This window comes from Balaenoptera musculus, chromosome 4, assembly GCF_009873245.2.
Source record: "Balaenoptera musculus isolate JJ_BM4_2016_0621 chromosome 4, mBalMus1.pri.v3, whole genome shotgun sequence".
NCBI lineage: Eukaryota > Metazoa > Chordata > Mammalia > Artiodactyla > Balaenopteridae > Balaenoptera > Balaenoptera musculus.
The window spans coordinates 80752836-80778566 of record NC_045788.1 but is presented as its reverse complement, the minus strand read 5'-3'; positions in this window follow the sequence as shown (position 1 = coordinate 80778566).

Below are 25731 nucleotides of genomic sequence, written 5' to 3'. Positions count from 1 at the left end.
AAAGCTGTGTACAAAAATTAAAATTTTAAAAAAAGAACCACGTGTGTACAATTTCTTTGGTTAGATTTAGCAAAATGTAATTGGAAAGAAGTAATCCATAATTAATCTATTAAAATATTTCTTAAAGTTTGTTCTAAGAAACATCAGTTCCACAGGATGCTTTGGTAAAGTTTCCTGTGGTTAAATAATTTGGGGAAATATGGTATAATACATGGTCCCATTGGGGGTTTAAACAGTACATTATTATAGGCTCTAAGAAGCCTCCCTCTAAGGAAACTATTTAACATTTAGCTGAGCCCAAAGCCCAGAATTATTCCAAATGTCTTTGACCATGAAAGTAGTTCTCCTAGTAATACCTATTAACCTCCTACACAAAGAGTGTTGTTTGAGACACACTTCAGAAATTGGTGATGTCTAGTATAGTGTGGTAGCCATATAATTATAGTGATACCTATAAAAGCAGAGTAATGTGAAACATATTCTGCTGTCCATTCAGTCTGTCCAGGCAGTCAGATAGATAATTAAGCTGAGATAGACGGCTTACACCCAACCAGATTAAAGGGGAGAGACTGATGTTGAGATTTTCCTTTTCAGCCCTAGATTTGTACACTCTATTGATTTTACTGTCATTTGGAGGAAAATGTTAGCATACATACACATGTATATACATACGTGTGTGTGTGTGTGTGTATATATATATATATATATAAAACAATTTAGGGGTATGAAACACAGCACTATTTTAAACATTTTGAGATTCTTCTCTCTGCAAGGAATTCTGCTGCTAAAAGAAGAGAATATATGACTTTGGTGTTTCAGAGTCCGGTGTGCAAGAAATAGGAGGGTGGTGAAAAACAATTTTCCAAAACAACACGTTTCTCCTGAAATATAACAACCTCTCAAACGAATAAAGAACACCAAAATGGAAACTTTAGCATTATCTGAAGTGATTAGCTGTGATTTCAATTATTTTTTGAAATCTATGTTTCATCTGAGAGTAAGGTATGGTAAAAGAAGACGATACCTATGAAGATTTTACTCAAATGCGAATTACTCAGTAAATTTTGGTGTGGGAAAGCAATTGTATTGCTGTTCAACATAAGATTTTTATTTAATTATTTTGTTATGTAATAACTATATATGGATTATCTACTGTAGGCCAGAAAGCAAGCTGGATAGTGAGAAGAATTCCCTTTATTGTTTTTTAAGAAAAGATTGTCATTATCTCATGAGAGTTTGTAATCTAATTAGAAAGACAAGATATATGCCCATCAAACAGGTAACAACACAAGAGAGATATGATGAAGTGCCATGATAAATGACGAGTAATAAAGGGAGCAGGTGCTATAAAAGGATTAGAGAAGAAATAAAGTTTCACTATTTTCATGGATGTAAAAAACCCTAAATTTTAAAAGCAATCTGATTTAAGTGGATTTAACTTGTTGTTTTGATTTTGTATATGTAAGGCTTTATAGAATTGGGACTCTGCTCACCAGGTAGCCAGAGAGAGAACAGAACAGGCAGTTCTGTCCCTGCCATCTGCCAATAGCTCCTGCTGCAAATCAGGCGACAGTGTATATATCTGCTACACTATTTGTATTTGCATTGGGGTTGAATATTTTGAGAATGAGATGCAAGAAACTGTGAAAATACCTCGTCTCATTATCTAAACTTTCAGTCTGAGGTTTAGCCATCCCTGAACAATCATGGCCCAGCGCTGAAAGTAAAGATGTATCTACATAAGCACAAATTGTAACAGTAACGTTTTGCATTTCTGAGACATCTTCTATTGAAATAGCTCATTCTCAGCACTGTTTACAAGCATTAATTCAACCTCACAAGAGAAAGATCATTTGCAAGAAATAGGTTAACTGTCTGGTTTGAGACAGCACAGTACCTAAAGTCATTACAAAGTACAGGATTTCTCACTGCTAGCCCAGTGCTTTGGCGTGAGCAAAAACTACTTGAATTCCTTTTAAAATTTTACTTCAAACACTAACATACTACTATCATAATAAATTATAAAGTCATCAGTATAGATACAGAAAAATAATCAAAAAAACTTTTCTTATGGCCTCTGTCTTATTACTATCACTCACAATCTTTTCCTGGTAAAGTTTTTTCTGTGTGTCAGGATTCACTGACATGAAAATCATTATTTTGAAGAGAATAATGTTCAAATGTGGAAAAATGTTCAATGATAGGATGAAAACGTATGAGGAAGGTCTAAGACCTCACAGGTAGACTTTTTCATTAAATGTGTCCTCTGGCTTCTTAATGAAAGTAGTGATCATCAGCACATGGTAGACAACACTGGTGCGTCAGACAAAAATTTGGTAACATTTCCCCTCACTAGTGTCCCTACTGGAAGCCAAGTGAAATAACTAGAAGGTCCTGAAGCAGACGGAAAAATGTAGCTCTATGGGAGGGAACAGCAAAGAGGGACCCTGACAATTAGCCTCTACACGTGGAAAACTTTATTACTCACCTTTTTGTTCAGTTAAATACATAATTAAGCATTTTCCATAATCAAGGTACAATACTAGGTGTAGAGTCAGAAGTCTTCATAAAAGAAAAACAAATATGCTGAAAAGAAACAGTAACAGAGGTACAAATATATCCATTTATTCAATACATTTGGAGCAACTATAATAGGCATGACCAGAGTTTCTTGAAAGTAGTGGTGCTTTGCAGGTATCATGGGAAACTTTAGAATTTAGCTGGGGTAGTCTGTGGTAGTCACAGAAACTGTAGGAACTCCTGGTATTTACTGTATAAGTATCCAAAGACACCGAACATACAACATTTAGGACAGTCTCAAAGAAGAACTGTCCCGTTTTAACCAAGATGGCGGAGTAGAAGGACGTGCTCTCACTCCCTCTTGCGAGAGCACCAGAATCACAACTGGCTGCTGGACAATCATCGACAGGAAGACACTGGAACTCACCAAGGAGGATACCCCACGTCCAAGGAGAGAGGAGAAGCCACAGTGAGACGGTAGGAGGGGCGCAATCAGAGTAAAATCTAATCCCATAACTGCTGGGTGGGTGACTCACAGACTGGCAAACACTTATACCACAGAAGTCCACCCACTGGAGTGAAGCTTCTGAGCCCCACGTCAGGCTTCCCAACCTGGGGGTCCAGCAACGGGAGGAGGAATTCCTAGAGAATCAGACTTTGAAGCCTAGTGGGAATTTATTGCAGGACTTTGACAGGACTGGGGGAAACAGAGACCCCACTCTTGGAGGGCACACACAAAGTAGTGTGCGCATCGGGACCCAGGGGAAGGAGCAGTGACCCTGGGGGAGACTGAACCAGACCTACCTGCTGGTGTTGGGGGGTCTCCTGCAGAGGCGGGGGGTGGCTCTGTTTCACCGTGGGGACAAGGACACTGGCAGTGGAGGTTCTGGGAAGTGCTCCTTGGCGTGAGCCCTCCCAGAGTCTGCCATTAACCCCACCAAAGAGCCCAGGTAGGCTCCAGTGTTGGGTTGCCTCAGGCAAAACAACCAACAGGGAGGGAACCCAGCCCCAACCATCAACAGTCAAGTGGATTAAAGTTTTACTGAGCTCTGACCGCCACAGCAACAGTCAGCTCTACCCACCACCAGAGCCTCCCATCAAGCCTCTTAGATAGCCTCAACCACCAGAGGGCAGACAGCAGAAGCAAGAAAAACTACAATCCTGCAGCCTGTGGACCAAAAACCACAGTTACAGAAAGATAGACAAGATGAAAAGGCAGAGGGCTATGTACCAGATGAAGGAACAAGAAAAAACCCCAGAAAAACAACTAAATGAAGTGGAGATAGGCAACCTTCCAGAAAAAGAATTCAGAATAATGATAGTGAAGATGATCCAGGACCTCGGAATAAGAATGGAGGCAAAGATTGAGAAGATGCAAGAAATGATTAACAAAGACCTAGAAGAATTAAAGAACAAACAAACAGAGATGACCAATACAATAACTGAAATGAAAACTAAACTACAAGGAATCAATAGCAGAATAACTGAGGCAGAAGAACGGATAAGTGACCTGGAAGACAGAATGGTGGAATTCACTGCTGCGGAACAGACTAAAGAAAAAAGAATGAAAAGGAATGAAGACAGCCTAAGAGACCTCTGGGACAATATTAAACGCAATAACATTTGCATTATAGGGGTCCCAGAAGGAGAAGAGAGAGAGAAAGGACCAGAGAAAATATTTGAAGAGATTATAGTTGAAAACTTCCCTAACATGGGAAAGGAAATAGCCACCCAAGTCCAGGAAGCACAGAGAGTCCCATAAAGGATAAACCCAAGGAGAAACACGCCGAGACACATAGTAATCAAAGTGGCAAAAATTAAAGACAAAGAAAAATTATTGAAAGCAGCAAGGGAAAAACGACAAATAACATACAAGGAAACTCCCATAAGGTTAACAGCTGATTTCTCAGCAGAAACTCTACAAGCCAGAATGGAGTGGCATGATATACTTAAAGTGATGAAAGGGAAGAACCTACAACCAAGATTACTCTACCCGGCAAGGATCTCATTTAGATTTGATGGAGAAATCAAAAGCTTTACAGACAAGCAAAAGCTAAGAGAATTCAGCACCACCAAACCAGCTCTACAACAAATGCTAAAGGAACTTCTCTAAGTGGGAAACACAAGAGAAGAAAAGGACCTACAAAAACAAACCCAAAACAATTAAGAAAATGGTCATAGGAACATACATATCGATAATTACCTTAAACGTGAATGGATTAAATGCCCCAACCAAAAGACACAGGCTTGCTGAATGGATACAAAAACAAGACCCATATATATGCTGTCTACAAGAGACCCACTTTAGACCTAGGGACACATACAGACTGAAAGTGAGGGGATGGAAAAAGATATTCCATGCAAATGGAAATCAAAAGAAAGCTGGAGTAGCTATACTCATATCAGATAAAATAGACTTAAAAATAAAGAATGTTACAAGAGACAAGGAAGGACACTACATAATGATCAAGGGATCAATCCAAGAAGAAGATATAACAATTATAAATATATATGCACCCAACATAGGGGCACCTCAATACATAAGGCAACTGCTAACAGCTATAAAAGAGGAAATCGACAGTAACACAATAATAGTGGGGGACTTTAACACCTCACTTACACCAGTGGACAGATCATCCAAAATGAAAATAAATAAGGAAACAGAAGCTTTAAATGACACAATAGACCAGATAGATTTAATTGATATATATAGGACATTCCATCCAAAAACAGCAGATTACACGTTCTTCTCAAGTGCGCACGGAACATTCTCCAGGATAGATCACATCTTGGGTCACAAATCAAGCCTCAGTAAATTTAAGAAAATTGAAATCATATCAAGCATCTTTTCTGACCACAATACTATGAGATTAGAAATGAATTACAGGGAAAAAAACGTAAAAAAGACAAACACATGGAGGCTAAACAATACGTTACTAAATAACCAAGAGATCACTGAAGAAATCAAAGAGGAAATCAAAAAATACCTAGAGACAAATGACAATGAAAACACGACGACCCAAAACCTATGGGATGCAGCGAAAGCAGTTCTAAGAGGGAAGTTTATAGCTATACAAGCCTACCTAAAGAAACAAGAAAATCTCAAGTAAACAATCTAACCTTACACCTAAAGAAACTAGAGAAAGAAGAACAAACAAAACCCAAAGTTAGCAGAAGGAAAGAAATCATAAAGATCAGAGCAGAAATAAATGAAATAGAAACAAAGAAAACAATAGCAAAGATCAATAAAACTAAAAGTTGGTTCTTTGAGAAGATAAACAAAATTGATAAGCCATTAGCCAGACTCATCAAGAAAAAGAGGGAGAGGACTCAAATCAATAAAATCGGAAATGAAAAAGGAGAAGTTACAACAGACACTGCAGAAATACAAAGCATCCTAAGAGACTACTACAAGCAACTTTATGTCAATAAAGTGGACAACCTGGAAGAAATGGACAAATTCTTAGAAAGGTATAACCTTCCAAGACTGAACCAGGAAGAAACAGAAAATATGAACAGACCAATCACAAGTAATGAAATTGAAACTGTCATTAAAAATCTTCCAACAAACAAAAGTCCAGGACCAGATGGCTTCACAGGTGAATTCTATCAAACATTTAGAGAAGAGCTAACACCCATCCTTCTCAAATTCTTCCAAAAAATTGCAGAGGAAGGAACACTCCCAAACTCATTCTATGAGGCCACCATCACCCTGATACCAAAACCAGACAAAGACACTACAAAAAAAGAAAATTACAGACCAGTATCACTGATGAATATAGATGCAAAAATCCTCAACAAAATACTAGCAAACAGAATCCAACAACACATTAAAAGGATCATACACCACGATCAAGTGGGATTTATCCCAGGGATGCAAGGATTCTTCAATATACGCAAATCAATCAATCTGATACACCATATTAACAAATTGAAGAATAAAAACCACATGATCATCTCAATAGATGCAGAAAAAGCTTTTGACAAAATTCAACACCCATTTATGATAAAAACTCTCCAGAAAGTGGGCACAGAGGGAACCTACTTCAACATAATAAAGGCCATATATGACAAACCCACAGCAAACATCATTCTCAATGGTGAAAAACTCAAAGCATTTCCTCTAAGATCAGGAACGAGACAAGGATGTCCACTCTCACCACTATTATTCAACATAGTTCTGGAAGTCCTAGCCATGGCAATCAGAGAAGGAAAAGAAATAAAAGGAATACAAATTGGAAAAGAAGAAGTAAAACTGTCACTGTTTGTGGATGACATGATACTATACATAGAGAATCCTAAAACTGCCACCAGAAAACTACTAGAGCTAATTAATGAATATGGTAAAGTTGCAGGATACAAAATTAATGCACAGAAATCTCTTGCATTCCTATACACTAATGATGAAAAATCTTAAAGAGAAATTATGGAAACACTCCCATTTACCACTGCAACAAAAAGAATAAAATACCTAGGAATAAACCTACCTAGGGAGACAAAAGACCTGTATGCAGAAAACTATAAGACACTGATGAAAGAAATTAAAGATGATACCAACAGATGGAGAGATATACCATGTTCTTGGATTGGAAGAATCAACATTGTGAAAATGACTCTACTACCCAAAGCAATCTACAGATTCAATGCAATCCCTATCAAATTACCAATGGCATTTTTTACAGAGCTAGAACAAATCATCTTAAAATTTGTATGGAGACACAAAAGACCCCGAATAACCAAAGCAGTCTTGAGGGAAAAAAATGGAGCTGGAGGAATCAGACTCCCTGACTTCAGACTATACTACAAAGCTACAGTAATCAAGACAATATGGTACTGGCACAAAAACAGAAACATAGATCAATGGAACAAGATAGAAGGCCCAGAGATTAACCCACGCACCTATGGTCAACTAATCTATGACAAAGGAGGCAAAGATATACAATGGAGAGAAGACAGTCTCTTCAATAAGTGGTGCTGGAAAAACTGGACAGCTATATGTAAAAGAATGAAATTAGATTACTCCCTAACACCATACACAAAAATAAACTCAAAATGGATTAGAGACCTAAATATAAGACTGGACACTGTAAAACTCGTAGAGGAAAACATAGGAAGAACACTCTTTGACATAAATCACAGCAAGATCTTTTTTGATCCACCTCCTAGAGTAATGGAAATAAAAACAAAAATAAACAAATGGGACCTAATGAAACTTAAAAGCTTTTTCACAGCAAAGGAAACCATAAACAAGACGAAAAGACAACCCTCAGAATGGGAGAAAATATTTGCAAACAAATCAACGGACAAAGGTTTAATCTCCAAAATATATAAACAGCTCATTCAGCTCAATATTAAAGAAACAAACACCCCAATCCAAAAATGGGCAGAAGACCTAAATAGACATTTCTCCAAAGAAGACATACAGATGGCCACGAAGCACATGAAAAGATGCTCAACATCACTAATTATTAGAGAAATGCAAATCAAAACTACAATGAGGTATCACCTCACTCCTGTTAGAATGGGCATCATCAGAAAATCTACAATCAACAAATGCTGGAGAGGGTGTGGAGAAAAGGGAACCCTCTTGCACTGTTTGTGGGAATGTAAATTGATACAGCCACTATGGAGAACAATATGGAGCTTCCTTAAAAAACTAAAAATAGAATTACCATATGACCCAGCAACCCCACTACTGGGCATATACCCTGAGAAAACCGTAATTCAAAAAGACACATGCACCCGAATGTTCATTGCAGCACTGTTTACAATAGCCAGGTCATGGAAGCAACCTAAATGCCCATCAACAGACGAATGGATAAAGAAGTTGTGGTACATATACAATGGAATATTACTCAGCCATAAAAAGGAACGAAATTGAGTCATTTGTTGAGAAGTGGATGGATCTATAGACTGTCATACAGAGTGAAGTAAGTCAGAAAGAGAAAAACAAATATCGTATATTAATGCATGTATGTGGAACCTAGAAAAATGGTACAGATGAGCCGGTTTGCAGGGCAGAAGTTGAGACACAGATGTAGAGAATGGACATATGGACACCAAGGGGGGAAAACTGCGGTGGGGTGGGGATGGTGGTGTGCTGAATTGGGCGATTGGGATTGACATGTATACACTGATGTGTATAAAATTGATGCCTAATAAGAACCTGCAGTATAAACAAACAAACAAACAAAACAACTAATACTAAACTTTCATTGGGTTATTTGTATGGAAATATGTTAATATAAATGTTTCAGACATTACATGAAATTTCTAAAAATCTTATATTTGTATTTGTATGGAAATATGTATGGAAATATGTTAATATAAATGTTTCAGACATTACATGAAATTTCTAAAAATCTTATATGTTCTGGTATAATGTTATAAGTAATAATCCTAGTTATTACTTTAAAATATATATCTCAGAAATAACTAATTTTCTTGTCAACTGCATTATTATGAACTTTCATCAAATCTTTAACTGTGGTCATTTTTAAGTCTTTTGTCATTTACAGACAGTTCTGGATGTACTCTGATGCTTTTGCAAATATGTTCCTATAAAAGGGTTTCATCTTCAAGAAATTCATGGAAAAGACTCTGACAAGTACAGGTTTCTGGTAACTGACTGTACTGTTGAACTGAATGAATAAGCATTTTCAGAACTCTAATGAAAAACTGATGAACTCATAAAAGTGCTAAAAAAAAGATCAAGATGAAAAAAAAAAATTAAGTACATGGGACTGAGTGAACTGATGAGGATGAGTATAATTTTTGTGACTTTCTGTCTGAATTAAAAAAAAAAAAATCCCAAAAAAAAAAAAAAAGAACTGTCCCAATCCGGCATGACTTTCAAATAAATATCCTGCTGCACCCTCATATGGCTAAGAAACTGGTTTATAATTGAGGTTAGAACCTATCTCCATATTGTATACATTGTACAAGGAGTGATTTACACAGTTTTAATAGATATTGAATTCCCTGAGCACAAATATATTAATCAAATAAATATTTTATACAATTCGATTGAGAATTCACCAATATATGGTCACTATTTTGGAAAATCCCATCATCAAAGGCTATGCCATGGCATTTGAGTCAACAAAACAACATGGTGCATCCTACTGTGTGTGCCATGGCCCAGTGATGCCACGCATACATGTATGTGTGCTACTTTATCACGTCTCCTCACGAAGTCATGCCTGAGCAGTTACATATTGAAATACATGGCATTTTATTGCAATTAATTACATCTTTTTTCTATTATAGTTAATCACTGACTTTTTAAAAAGTATATGTGTAGGTAGCTTATATTATATACTAAATTCAATTAAGGGTAGTAAAGGTATATTACATTTAGTTGTTATAAATAATATCACATATTATTTTTATAAACAGCATTGTATATTATTTGTTATAAATAATATTGAATATTATCATCAAAAAGGAGGTGAGCCTGTGCTATGCACTAGAGATAACGGGGCAGGGTGTGTGTGTGATGGTTCTTGTCTTCTCATTGCAGATAGTCTGGTTTAAAAAACAAGTATCAAGCCAATAAGCACACAGATACATGTAAAATCACAAAGTCCTAAGTGTTCAAAGGAAATGAATTAAAAGAATAGCAGTGGAGGACATTATTTGAATGGTATAGAGTCAGGGTAAGCTTCTCTAACTAAAAAGAAAGACCCACAAGATGTCTAGGAGTTATCGAGGGGATACACTCTAAGCAGAGGTCAGAGCATGTACAAATACAGACAATCACTATGTACAAGAGAAGAAAGGAGTTAAGCCAGGTTGAAGAATCAGGAAACACACATAGGAAGAAGCAGCTTCTCCATGTTCCCAATTCTTCCATGTATAATTCCTCCACCTCCCTAAGTGCATTTCTTTTAAAAGGGATTCCGATTTCTACTCAGGGTCTATTTAATGGACCTCAAACTTCTCCTGAGAAGGAAGAAATATAAAGCATCACTCTGGTTATGTACCTTGCTTAAATGCCTTCAGATAGATTAAAGTATTCTAATATTTTCTCTAGGTGGATGCCATCTGAATTGACAAATTGGGATTTCCACTCTGTACTCCACATTTAGCATGCTCTTGCCTAAATGCTGAAGCAAATGACTTCTTGCCTAAGGGTTTGAAAATAACAAAGTCAAGCAATATGCATCCGGGGCTCCCCTCGGATCACCCGATCAAAAAAACTATTAAGTAGTGCTGTTTTCATAACTACCATTGTGGGGACACTTCGGTGTTAAGAGAGAGAACATGAGACTAATTCCTATTCTCATAATGCAATCCAGTGAAGAAAATTCACTGAGGAGGATTTGTCTCATAAACTACAAATATACAGGAAGTGACTCCAAACACCACAAGGCTTCTTTATAAGTGTTTACACGAAAGGAAACCATCTAGTTCTTGAGGCCAGTTATCTTTCCCTTTTGTAAACTCTCACTCACTTGGGGTGGGGGCATGAGGAAACTGCAGTCAGTTGGAGACCTTTCTATGAATCTCCTTCCTAAGTGTGGAGTAATTCAGAAAAATGGAGGAGAGTCAACTCTCAGGCTCTCACCCAATAGCATTTTTTCCTTCTTCACTACCTCTATTTTATTTTTAACAGAACCAGAAGGAAACATATCCTTATCTGATTCTGGGTTGGAGAGGGTCTTTAGAGAAAGATTTGACTAGCTGTGACATATCTGACATGTAGGCTAACTGGGATGGGGGAGGGTGTTCCCTATACCCCCTCTGCCACCCTTACCTTCCTTTCATTAGTCAGCTGATCACCTTCCTTTTTACCTAATACGTCAGGAAGACGAGAATTAGAACCTTGACTGATTTCTTTGGAAAGGCCGTAAATCTTTACTTCAAAAATTAATCCAAGAGACAAGGAATTGCTATCTCACTTTCCAGGTTGGAAAGAAGCTTCATGGTGGGCTCTAAAACAGTAATTTTGAGTTGTATATGATATAGGTCTTGGAAAAAATCTTTGACTTAACTGGAATCCAGGTCAGGAATGTGTTTTTGAAAATATTCAAAAACAAAAACTAAATAACATCTTTCTGCTTCAGGAGAACCTCCATAAGATATAGTTCTTTATTTTCAGAAATTGTGTTGCATTGTGTTTAACATTTGTGAAATGTGAAGTATAAACTCTAAATTTCTAGTCTATAGCCTCAATGTGGGATCAATAAAATAGCACACAGACACCTGTAGATCCTGGGGAAAAAATTACACTAAACTTTAAGAGGTTCTACGATATCCCTTAAGGTATATGTAAAGATAGGTGTGTGAATCTATGTACAACATGTCAGGGTCAGTCTACTGCTGCTTAGAAAGACTCTGGGCTTGAATGCTTCTATTCTCAATGCAGAACCTTGATAGTATTTTTAAGTCCTAGGTTGCAACATTCCTAGACAATGTCTTAGCTGGAAATCTACATTTGGATTGCATATATTCTATCTGGTGACATGGAAGTTAGAATGCAGACTTTGCGATTAAGATGCAGATTATGTGGTCTATAAGTTGGTAATGAATAAAGGCCAAGAGAGAAGATGATTCATGTTTCGTGTTAACAAGACCTTCAACCCACAGTGGCTTCCTAAAACCACTGACCCAGAGCATTTCTTTGGAAAGAATCCAGTAGAAATTGAGGCCTCTATCTGCTTTGCCTCCTGATGTATCCTTTCCTTTCTTACAAGCAAAACCTTGCCAACACCATGAATATGAGTCCAAATGTTTCATATCTTCTGTACCACAAACCTATAGGGCTCTTGGTCTCTCATATTATAAATGTGCATTATTCTAGAAAGAGTCCTAATATTCACATTATTGGGAGAGGATCATCACCCAAAGAGAGGGCCAAACAAAATGCTCTATAAAGCACAGCTTCCCTTAGCCATTCCATTTGAAGCTTCACATTAGAAACCTCTTTGCTAACACTGGCGAAATGGGTGATGATCTCTCTAACCGTGTATTTTCATTTTATGTTCAGTCAGTCACATAATCATGATTATTCACTCATACAAACACCTAGTTAATCTAAATATTCCAAGCGGACCCCCAAGTCCAAGGTCCTTCAATACACCTGACAGCATTCTTTGAGAGGCTCTGTTAATTCACATTTCTCCACCTTGCTCTTCGTTTGATGATCCCAGGGACTTCCTGCACTAGCTTCAGGCAGTTATTTCTGAGTTGCCTACAACGCGAGCATATCCTTAAGGCTAAATAAAACTGGAAAGCAGCTGCTTAAGATTTTCTGAAATGTTGTGAAAATGCCTATATAACTCATTTCTGGAAACGAGTATGTTAAAACCCATTGTAAACGTGTACAGAAACCCACCAAAGTACCATCCCTCTGGTCACATTACACTCTGAATTTAAAGATAATGCCCACAAATTTGCTGTAGATGGAGATATTTTTCCAATCTTCAGATTGATCGGATACTTAGAAGAGACATTAATAATGCTTAAAGACTCCTCCCACAAGGATTAACCATGTAGGGTCTGGACAATGATGAAAGATGGCTTTAAAATAAAAATCTTGCCGAGTGCCTCAAAGAAGTCACCGTTGAGATCAGAGTCAAAAAGATGGGTGAAATTTCTCTATCTGCTGGGATGCTTCCACAAGAAAATGTAGCACCTACTAGTATTAGTATTCCAACATGTTTTTCAATATTTCATGTTTCCAAAAGGAAAGAAGAGAAAATTAAATTCCCAAGCTCCTTACTACAACTGACACAGGATGCAGTTGTGGCTAATATATTTTTAACAAGATACTGTAAAAAATCATCAGTTAACCCCTGAGACAACAAAGTATACTTTGGTTACTTAATGACAGAAACAAGAAAAATATCTGACGACCCTCATCTTCATATTAAAACCAGATTCATCAGTTTTTAAATAAGTACCACAGACTTCTACAGGATGTTCATTTCTAAGGATAATACGGCTTACTGTCGTGGAATTGATGCAGCCCTACCTAGGGACCAATTTTATTCAATATTTTCAGTGATCATCCTGGGAAATCAAGAAAGAACCTTGAAGAAGTTATTAAATACATTCTGCTGTCCTGAAATACTATCCCTGTTCAACAGATGGTAAATGTGTTCAGAGGTCCTAGTTGCAGTCGTTCAGGAATTGCTGTATGCCAATCATTCTGCTCCACGAGCAACCACACTATTAAGATATGCAGGAGATCATGGGCCTCGTCTCAGCCTGCACAATCATCTGGACTAACAGTCAGCCTAAAGGCACTTGGGTCTGAAGGAAATCTAGCAAAAGAGAAACTTTGTCAGGGTCACATATTGAAAAGAATCCTGAATTCAGCTTTAGTCAAAGGACAGTAGTTAGCATTATATGAGAAAATCCAATGAAGAAAGCATGCACACTTCTTAGGGATGCAACTGGGTACTACGGATCATTTATTTACATATATGCAGTTTAGCGATAGTTTACAATTTACCTCATAATGATGCTACTCTAACTCTATAGCAAGTAGAATACATCCTGCTTCCAGACCATGTTTATCAGCATCGTTTCTCAGAGAACTGTCAATATTAATGAGTTACCAGCATAGAAATTCCAAAATCAACAAAGCTCTTATTCCTGAACTTCAGCCCAGCATCTGAACAAGGGACAGAAAGAAACCTATAGGGAGTTGCTCCATGGTGTGTGTGTATGTGTGGCAGGAGGGAGCAGAGACTAGCAAGAAGAGGCAAAATATGCAAAGCAAGGATGAAGCTGAGTAACATGGTTCTTGGGGGGGGGGGGGAAGGGAACAAAGATTAACTCCCTTAGAAACAGTGCATTCTGATAGGCTTTTTGCTTGTTCGTTTTTGTTTAGCAAAGGCAGAATGCATGACCTGAAAGAAAAATGAAGGACAAACATTCATTCGTCTACTCTTCTTCTTTGCCTAATACTTTTACAGTGCTTCATCCACCCACACTGGAGGAAGGGGCTGCACGTAAGGTGTTAGTAGGGCCTTCTTATGAAACAGAGGAGCTTAGGATACAAGTAATTCGGTGAATGACCACACCTGGAGAACAGTTTATCAAATGAGATGGACTTTGAAATGCACTCCCCTCCCACCATGTCTTGCTTCCTCTTGATAGCACTGGCGACATGATGGCAACAACTCTGTGGGCTTTCATCACTGGCAGACAAAACAAGTGTTGAAGTCTGGAACTCCTTTTCCAGGCTTCCTCCTTGCCCCCAACCCCACCTCTTACAGCAGTCATCAAGTCACCACCAATAAACTCCTTGGATTTTCAGAAATGTGTTTGAAAATCATTGATCTACTCTAATCCAATCAGATGCAATCCAGTCTAATCCAGAAGTTGAGAAAACCTGACCTAGTACTCATGTACTAGTAAATAGAGGACTAGGATTTATGGTCAGGTATCCAAACTATTAGTACAATGCTTTGTCTACACCTAAAATTAAACAAAGGATTAGAACCATGCATAGCTAGTTGCTGTGTCTGGATAGGGATGTAGGGCAGCACTAGGAAGTGGAGCAGGGAGATCTTTGATTGTATATTGTCCATATTAGGAAGACAATGAAAGAGAACATTTAAAGAATTTACCTAAATTTACTCGTTGAATAAATTAGTGGCAGATGGCTCCAAAATCCATGCTTGAACCATTATGCTACTACATTACGCTACCAGCATGATTTATTTATTTATTTATTTAAACATCTTTATTGGAATAGAATTGCTTTACAGTGGTGTGTTAGTTTCTGCTGTATAACAAAGTGAATCAGCTATACATATACATACATCCCCATATCTCCTCCCTCTTGCGTCTCCCTCCCACCCTCCTTATCCCACCCCTCTAGGTGGTCACAAAGCACCGAGCTGATCTCCCTGTGCTATGCAACTACTTCCCACTAGCTATCTATTTTACATTTGGTAGACCAACACTATTTAATCCTTAGCAATTTGGTAAGTTCATTTATTTTAATAGCAAAATTTTTTAAAAGCGCTATTATCTGTCTACATTTCAGATTTTTCAAGTCTATTCATCTTTTCTATGTTTTATTATGGGGTTTGAATATAAACACGTGTAATATTCTAATACTTCATTCTTTTTAAAATTCTGAATGATTGAAATATCATAATAATTTATTTTTCTACTTTAAACTTTTTCCCCTTATTTTTATTGCTTTGGAAATCCTTCCATGTCACAAAAGCCACTATTTTTCCCATTATCTTTTAATGTTTAAACTCCTATTTCATTTGAAATGCATTTGCTACAAAATGGGGAACTATCTTCATTTTTTTCAAATCGTGACCCAACAATCCCTGAATGACTTAACTCAATTTGAATTCTCTTTCCTTTCCCCATGGATCTGTACTGCCAGTTAAGTAATCTTGGAGAAACAGAATGTTCAGTTTCCTCAACTGCAAATAGGGATTAATGAAAGTATCTCATAGAGCTTGTGTGAGGAGTAAATGAGTTAAAACATATAAAGCTCAGAAGATCACCTATGCCATGGCAGGTTAAATACCATGTGAGTGTTAGCTATCATCTTTTAATATCCTCAAATATCTATTTAGTAAACTTTAGAATAATTGTGGAAAGTTTGAGAAATTATCTGTAAATTTTGTTGGAAAAGGCGTAAGATTTGCAAAATAAGTTGGAAAGAACTTACACATTTGTAATATTTATGGAACAATGACATGTCTCCAGTTATAAAAACAGAGAGATGTATGTCTTATACTACAGTTTGTAATTCATGTAAATAATGCTAATCCTCATTACCATCTGTTGCCATAGTCAAAAATATATTTTATTTTTCTTTATATACATTATGTGGGATTTTCTGTCATGTGGAAAAAGTACTGTTTTTTAAATATTTATTTTATGTAAGTAGCCAAATATCAAAAAAAACTTATTGTTAATTCCAAACAATGCTTTTTGTAGTTGTTAACTCTCTCAGGCTTCTCCACGTAGTAGTCATCCTTTACATAAATAGAGATCATTTTGTTTCTTCCTTTCCAATAGCCCTAACCTCCATATCTTATTAGCTAAAATTTCCTGGAATACACCAAACAAGATTTATCACAGCAAACACCTTCATCTTGTTTCTTATTTAATAAAAATGTTTCTAGGTTTTCATTGTGAAGAGTGACATTGATTTTCCTTAACTTGCAAGAAAACATAAAGAGTTTAACAATAATATGTTTTAAATGACATCAAACAACATTTAGAGATCTGGTGAGATAAACAGTTTTACCCTTTAACCAACAGTAAGATTTAAGAAATTTTTCCATATTAAATTATGCATTCCTAGAATAAACTCTTCAAATCATATAATCTACTTATATATTGATGAATTTGATCTGTTTTATTTAGAATTTTTATAATTTTGTAGAATTTTTAATTTTTTGCTACTTTGCAAAGTTTGCAGTCATTATGGTATCATGATTATGTAGCTTCATAACAACAGGTAGAGGTATTTGTTTTACCCAGAATTTTATTTTTCTGGGCTTTTAAAAAGTTAATATGAGAATTAACTTTACCTTAGCATTTTCAAATAAGCTGCCTATAAAACCACGTAGAGCAAGAACCTTTTAAGAGGGAATTCTTTGGTATTTTAATTCTTATTTTTTCAATATTTATAAATTTAATCTTTTAGTGAATTTTGATAATTACAATTTCCTAATAACTCATCCAATATATTAGGATTTGAAATGTATCCAAATGGGCTTTACAAAGCAAATTTTATTTTGTTTTATACATTTATTTATATATGTATGTATGTATGTATGTATGTCTGTCTGTGTTGGGTCTTTGTTGCCGTTTGCGGGCTTTCTCTAGTTGTGGTGAGCGGGGGATACTCTTTGTTGTGGTGCGCAGGCTTCTCATTACGGTGGCTTCTCTTGTTGTGGAGCACGGGCTCTAGGCCCACAGGCTTCAGAAGTTGTGGCACACAGGCTCAGTAGTTGTGGCTCGTGGGCTCTAGAGTGCAGGCTCAGTAGTTGTGGCACAGGGTCTTAGTTGCTCCGCGGCATGTGGGATCTTCCCGGACCAGGGCTTGAACCCGTGTCCCCTGAATTGGCAGGTGGATTCTTAACCACTGCACCACCAGGGAAGCCCCTTATTTTGTATTAAATCCCCTCCTTATCAATAGTTGTAGCCCCTTTATCATTCATAATGTTGCATATTTTGTTTTCTATTTTTAATGAAAATTTCCAGAGATTTGTCCATTATGTTGATTTTATCCAAAGATTTTCTGTATTATTTTTCTGTTTTCAGTTAATTAATTTATGCTGTCATTTGATTATCTCTTTCCTTCTGTTTTTCACTTTGTATTCAAAATGTATAAAATATTTTAATGAAAGAGTATGATTTAATGAATTTTTATAAAAGTAACATTACCCAGTTATTTCATTTTAATTAAATTTGGTATTTAAAGTGAATATAAATAATTTTAATTTAAATATGCCAAAGTTCCAATATTACTATTGAATATGAATTGTAATTTCTAGTTCACTTACTATTTGAAAAAATAGAGTCATAGAGCATTCAAAAATGTTTAACAAGTAGATTTAAAAAGACTATAGACTCCAGCAGTGAATCTGGGGAAGTAACTCAGTAAAATTCCAGAAAATACCATCTGCTGATACTTTTTTCAAACAAGATGGCATCTGAAAAGGTATTTTTAAGATATTTTCTTTAGTTGTGACTCTGTAGTAAATGTCAAAATAACCAGCTCATTTGAATATTATAAATGAATAAAACATCAGACAATGTAGATTATCTACTTCTAAAATCCCAAAGGTGGTAGGCTTTAAGTACTCATTTCTTCAATCCCTTCATTTTTAGGATGAAGAAACTGTAGCCTAAATAATTGAAGATATTAACATTCATTCATTCATTTGTCCATCCAGATATATTCAGTGTGGCCAGTGTGTGGGACACCATGTTGGAACTGGGGCAGGGAGGATGTGGAGGCTAAGAGGAATAGAGTACATGACTGCTGAATTCCAGAAGAGCTCACTGTGGAGTCTAGCAGAACCACAGGCAGAATCCTATGGCAACACTCATCACCCTGTTTGATTTTCTCAATTGTAACTATTTCTATCTGACATTATGTTACTCATTTGCTTACTTGTTTGCCATTTATCTCCCTACCTTTTATGGTGAGCTTCACAAAGGAATCAGGAGTCTCTTGCACAAAGGAAACAGGAGCCTCTTCCACTACCAGATACCCCGAGGGTAGAACATTTCCTGGCATATGGCAACAGCTCAACAAATGTTTGTTTAATTAATGCATGAAGCCATTTGTTGACCTTGGAGGCTACATAGAGGCCGGTTGCACTATTAAGTCTTCAAGACTAAATAAAATTGCCACCAAAACCAGATGCGGATATAAGGAATTCAAGACTAAAATGATAGAGGAGATGTCTTTAGCATGGGAGACTCACTACTGCTAGAGTTTAAGGAGTGTAAGAAAGGAATATAGGTTAAGGAGGAAAGAAGCTAGAAGAGAAGAGGCACTGCATGTCAAACCTGAAAGTGTTGACTTTATCCTCCTATCTATTCCAGACTTTTTAAAGAGATAGATGTGAGTTTTAGAGAAATCACTTTGGTAGCTGTTTGGGGAATGAACTGGGGAGAGAGTCTAAGGTCACACTGATGGTTACCAGTGGAGCTACAGCTGGAATATATTTTCCACTGTACATTGTCTCATTTCTGAGAAGCACACTTTTCAATTTAGACTGAAAAGGAGCGACAGCCATTCATTTGGTCAATTAAGGGCCCAATTTTGTGGGATTCCTGGAGGTTTGTCTATCAGATTGCTTAGAAAGGTAAAAGGAAACCACTGTAACTAATAGGTGTCAGTGCTCAGATCCCAGATGTTTATTGCCTTCAAAGATAAAAAGCTTGTTAACAGTAAGCATGGAGGTTACAGATAACAAGCTGATCAGTCCCCTTGTCTCCACCTGGTACTTTTCTTTGAATTAATTTTTTTAATCTTACTTTGCTAAAATAATTATATTTACCTTTGAAAAAGACAACCTATGTAAACTGGCTTTTAGCAATTAAAATAATTTTTATGTCTAAGATTTGTTTGTTCGGCAGGAATTTTGGGTGGGGATACTAAGGAATTATCTTCCTAATACACAACAAGAATGTATAACCCATTGAATTGGAGATGGTGTCTTTATAAGCCTCTGCTTTAATTAGTTTTTAATTTACACCCATCCTCATCTAAAAGGATTTACAAAGCTTTATATGTCAATTAGTTTTGGTAACTAAAAAATAATCAATATTCGTTCAGTTTTCTATTGCAGTTATAAATTTCTTCTGAGAACATATCAACATCCACATAAAGCAGAAAAATATGACACAATATGAATCTCTATAAATCCTATTTGGGTGTCTTCCAAATTTTCTTTTCTCATGTAGCCAGTTAAAATTAACCCAAATGGAGCAGCTGAGGTTCATTTAAGTTAGCTTAGGGTTGATTTTTTTTAATGGAATTGTAGAATTTGTTTAAGGATTATTATTTAATATACTGGTGTTTTAAGAAAAAGAACATTGGATTACTGTCTCACACACACTAGTGACGTATGTGAGTGAATTATAATCTTTTTAGTAAGAAAAGGATATTTGAAATATGGACAAAAATAAAAGTAATTCCAAGATTTTCATTAAAGGACACCAATTTCTTCAAGATTCTGATTTTTTATTTTACTAAACCCGTGTTTTTAAATGTATTGATCAATTTAGGTATTACACCACTTAATAATTGTCTGTTAATATATTTATCTCCTTTACCAATAGACCATGAGCTCCCTCAGAACAGAGGTTTGGTTCAGTGTTTTGACACTGCACTGGTTGTAATGCCTTGGACATAGTTGGCACTCAGTGTTTGTTGACAAATAATTTCAGGCACAGAAAATGCAGTTGCTCTCATTAACATTTCAGCAATGGAAGAGACTATTAGAATCATCATCCAGCCTAACTCCATCTTACAGATAAAGGAATATTCTGATCAGAGAAGACAGGTACCTTTTTGATAAACACAAAGCTCCCCAGGTCTCCCGAATCCTATTCCAATTTTTTAGTTTAAAAAATTTGAGATTTGAGTATTTTGCCCCAATACCCAGAAGTGAGTTTCAAAATATGACATATATCAATTCAATTCAACATTCAGATATCAGGGACCAGGTATCAGGAGTCCAAATTACAAAAGTTGAGAGAGAGTCAACCGCCAACTCAGTGGCACATGTCCTGCTTTTGACAGGCACGACCGTGTTTCTGTAAGAGAACATCATAGCCTCTGAGTCTGTTATGGGGATAATAGAATGAGAACTATTTTTCCTAGACTCCTTAGGTAATATTCTAACTTGAAAATAAAGTTCTCCTTTCAATAAGAACATTAAAAGGAGACATGTGGAAAACAGATATTTGTGGTAGAGACTGCTATTTACCAAAATCTGTTTCCTCCTCTTCCTGGAAAACAGGCAGACAACATTTCCTAGCGCTCATCGCATTGAAGTGTAACCAGGTGATTTAGTTCTACTCAATGAAACGTGCTCAGAAGTGATGCACAGCACTTCCAAGATTCACTATAGAACAGTCCCTTGCTTATCCATTTTTATTTTTTATGGACAGATTTAACTCCTAGGGCAAACTTCTAAGTCATATGTTAAGGTTGTTAGAAAGATCAGTAGTCTGGGTTCTGAATAAATATAAGGATCAGAGGCTTCCTGTTTACCTGAAACTCCCTTGGACTATGAGACCCATACTCCTATTGTATTCAACCTCTGCTATATTGTGGGGAGGGGAGGTGGCTATTTGTTACAGCAACTAGTGTTACTTTTATCTCAAATTTCTGCGATGGAGGAAAATGCCTTATTCTTATTAGTTAAAAACTCCCAACACCTGGACTATGCAGTGAAAATAGAAGACTGATCCACACTGACCTTCTTGCACATTTTCTAGCAGATATATGAAAATCTAGCATAGGGCAGGTTTCACTGAGCCATCACCACCATGAGCTAATTAAGGTCGCGTTGGGCCTCATCCCTTAGGGCAGTGGTTCTCAAACTCTAGTCTTCAGCAGAATCACCTTGCAGGTTTGTTAAACCAGGTAAGCACTGCTACTGGGTCTTTCCTCCAGGATTTGATTTTATTAGGTCTTGGGTGGAGCCTGATATTTTGCAATTGCAACAGGTTTCCAGATGATGTCTTTGAAACTGGTCCAGACCCCACACTTTGAGAACCATAGCTATAGGGCTTCTAGATTACTCCTAAACGTATTTTACCCCGTATTTTCAAACACCGGTCATATATAAACAATTAGCACCCTCCCAAAGCTGTACTATCTGCTTAACAATACACCTGATGCAACACTGAAATAGAGACAACAGGATCTCATACCACCTGCTTAGCTAACAAGGGGGTGTTTCTCACTGCTGAAATGGTCAAAAATAGCACTTGTGTTCTGATAGTGGGTCTGGAGATAGAAAAATTAGCTTATAGGTAAATTAAGTCCTCTTTATAGAATGAAAAGTAAGGTGAAATCTCACTTGAAGATGAGAAGCAGAGATGAGATGTTAAGGGGATAAAGATATTTATAGGCCATGGTTCTGGGAGGCTGGCTGGAGAATAAGGCATCCTTATTAAAGATTTACCAGAGGGATAAATAGAATCTCACCCTAGCATGAGAGGAAGCAGCCAGCCATTCCCCAGCAGAAAGTCCATCAAAAGTTTTTACCAAAAAAAAACAAAAAACAAAAAACTTCAGCAAAAAGGAAAAGGCATCTCTCTACTACCAAGTACAACTTTGCCTTCCAAATATCAGGAAGCTCACTCCCCACGTGGCAGCAATTTTCAGACTGCTCCAAGTTTATACCTGGTCTCCAAGGCCAGTTTATACCTGGTACCAGCCCAGAAGTGATGCTCGCAGCCTCACGGCCCTGCCAACCAGGACATGTGTAAAGAATGAGAGTGAATATCTTGTGCAGTAGCTATGTGATGAGGTGGAGTGGGACCTACACAAGCCAGGAGGATGAAGTCAGCCTTCAAAGATCCACTGAAGCCAGACTTCAAAAACAGTGGCAGAGCTGCGGGTTGCTGACAGACAGGCAAGTCTTGTTTATAAGAATCTAGGAGAGGGAGAACTTTTAAAGCAGAGGCTTGGGGAGACAGAATCTAAGAAGCAGAGCTGAATAAACATTGACAGAGCTGTAAACAACCAAACACATCTTTGTTTGGGAAAGCAAGGAAAAGTTACACATCAGTTTCTTTAGTTGAATTAATGGAGACGGGTTCTTGTTAGCAACAGTCTTCAAAGCAAAGGATGACAAATTGTAAATTTGAAAAGAAAAATACTTCTAAATGGATATTGGACCCAAATGATGCCTATATTTAATGACAATGAGAGCCTAAATTTATATGGTGCTCTACAATTTTTTGAATGATATTATCTCACTTAATATTCATAACACTATGAGGTAGGCAATATGAGCCCAATTTTACAAGTGAGAAAACTGTCATTAATATCCAAAGTTTCCAACTTCACTTACTTCTTTCCACTTCTGAAATCTTTACATCTTAATCCAAGTAATATACCTAATTAAATCTGAACTAAACAGTGTATTTCACTATTGCCCTTGGCAATACATTGTCTATAAAAAAGGGTTGCGTTTCTCACAATATCATCCAAAATGCCTTCCTACTATGGATGGAAAATTTTAGACAATTCCTTTGTTCTGTTAGAAAAAGAATATCTGCTGAGCTGAATGCTGCCTGGAAGACTGACCCTATTTACTCAAAAGATGTATGATTTCTGTCTCACATAATGTCAAATACTCTCTCTGATATAGCGGTTGGTATTAAAACTTGAGCCCTTGTATTAAAAAGCCACCTCTCTAGAGCTTTGCTCTGTAACTGCTACCTGCCTTGCCTCAGGGGGACTATACAGCTACACCGCACCAACCTCAGCAGCAGCATAACCATCACTATCATTGACATTATCACCATCTCTCCCACCCATCCTTGCAAATGGCTTTACATCTAATGAAGTTCACTTAAACCAGAGTCACCACCAGAGCAGGTACACTGGGTGACACAGTCCACAAAAGCCATTTAGAGTCATGAATGAAAATCTGGAAAGTTTCACGGCCTTTTGAAACCCTCATTTAGTAGATAATGACTACATGTGTGGGAATTCTCAGAAAGATAGATAAGTAATCCTTATTTATTTACAAAATTATTCCCATATGAACATCATTCTTTATTCTGAAGCAGTGTACTTAATGGTTAAGTATGCTGATTCTGGAGCTAGACAACCTATGTTCAAAACCCAACTCTGCTACTTTTTGTCTGTGTGCCATTAGACAACTTAAACCTCTCCATGCCTCTTCGTTCACCAGTAATATGCTAATGATAATAGTATTACTATTAGAATTAAATGAGTGAATACATTTAAACCATTAAGTATTTAATAATAATATTGTTATTATTATTATTATATAGTGCAGCCCTATTTCTCAGAGACCTTTGCTGGAGCTCAGCCTTTGTGACTTTCAGATACCATGAAGCCTCTGTCCACAATCTGTTATTCCATTCCCAGCAATTGTATTCCACAAGTAGACTGGTCTTGTGCTATTAGAATTCTGTGCTGGTTTTAAGAGGCCAATGTCATGAGACCATTCCTAGCCCTGTTCTCACATGAGGATGAAGAGTGAATTTCTAAATAGAAATCAAAGGTGATATAAAAAATGGCACTATCTCATCTATGAAAAGACAAATTCTGAGCTCTCCTTTTGTTTCAGACATAATTTTTGAAATATTCCACTGTATTACTATGTTCTAGAAGGGAGGCCTGATGCTCTGTAATGGGACTTCTAGAGGGGCCTATTTGCATAAGTAAATGAAAAGTTAAACAGGAAGAAACTTACCACTAAAAGAAGATTCAGTCTGCAAAACCTGAACAAACCTAAGAATGATAATTGGGGGGAGTGGGGAGGGCAAGTGACACTGTTTGAAGAAAAAGCTATGATTTTAATGATGAATGAAATGCTCTCCAACCCAACTCCAGAAACTCACACTTGAGTCTTCTGGGTGCTTGGAAGTTGTGACAGTTTGGAGATGGGGCATTTTTATTTTGTTTTGTTGTTTTTCAAACAGCTTAACTGAAATATAACTGAAATACAAAAAACTGCACATTTTTAATGTACACAATGTGATGAGTTTGGACGTATGCATACACCTATATATAATGAACATAACCATCACCTCCAAAAGTTTCCTCATGCCTCTTTGGGTTTTGTTTTGTTTTGTTTTGTGGTAAGAACACTCACCATGAGATCTACCTTAAATACTTTACAAGCATAATACAGTATTGTTAACTACAGGTGCTATGTCATATCAGAGAGCTCTAGAACTTACTCATTTTGCATAACATAAACCTTATAGGATCGAATAACTCTCCATTTAGAAAGGGGATGCTTTCAAAATGGAGTAAACTTTTCTGAAAACTTGAACACAGGATATTGTAAAGTCAAGACAGTCTTTGGTCTAGTCACTCAACATGGTTCAAATGGGAAAAGGTATTCTGCCTATTTCAACAAGGCAATCGATTATCAGAACACATATGAGTCAAACATGAATCAGAAGGAACAAGGCAAGAGGCCTGAACAGGAGTGACTTGGATACCACTGACAGGAACAAAGCACAGGATAACGCAGGATGGTAAGGGGGACGACGGCAGGGAGCATGCACACAGTAGGCTCTGTAACTTCTTCCCTCCACCAGCCTCACAAACCAACCACTGAACTCTTTCTCACTGAGCCCAAACTTGCCACAGAACCCTTAAGACTATAGTTCTCCCTGAGTCACGATGATCACTCTGGAATAGTATATAAAATGAAATCTATAAAGCCCTATCTGCTCTGGGGACCTCCTGTCTGCTCTGGGGAACTCCTACCTATGGGAGAGGGATTTGAGGGAGATTAGAGATCTCTGAAACCTGGGGACAGACCAGAGAAAATATTGTTTATTATTGTTATGGCTACTTCTTGAAAAAGCCATAAAGGGGTGATAGGTTTCATAAAACATTCATAGTCTCGCTCCTTTTGTGGATGGCATTACACATTGCAGCATGTTTGACTCAAATCAATATAGGTATCAGTGGCAACAGAACTAGTTTTTCCTATACATAAGTGTATTGCCCTCATATGGTTTAGA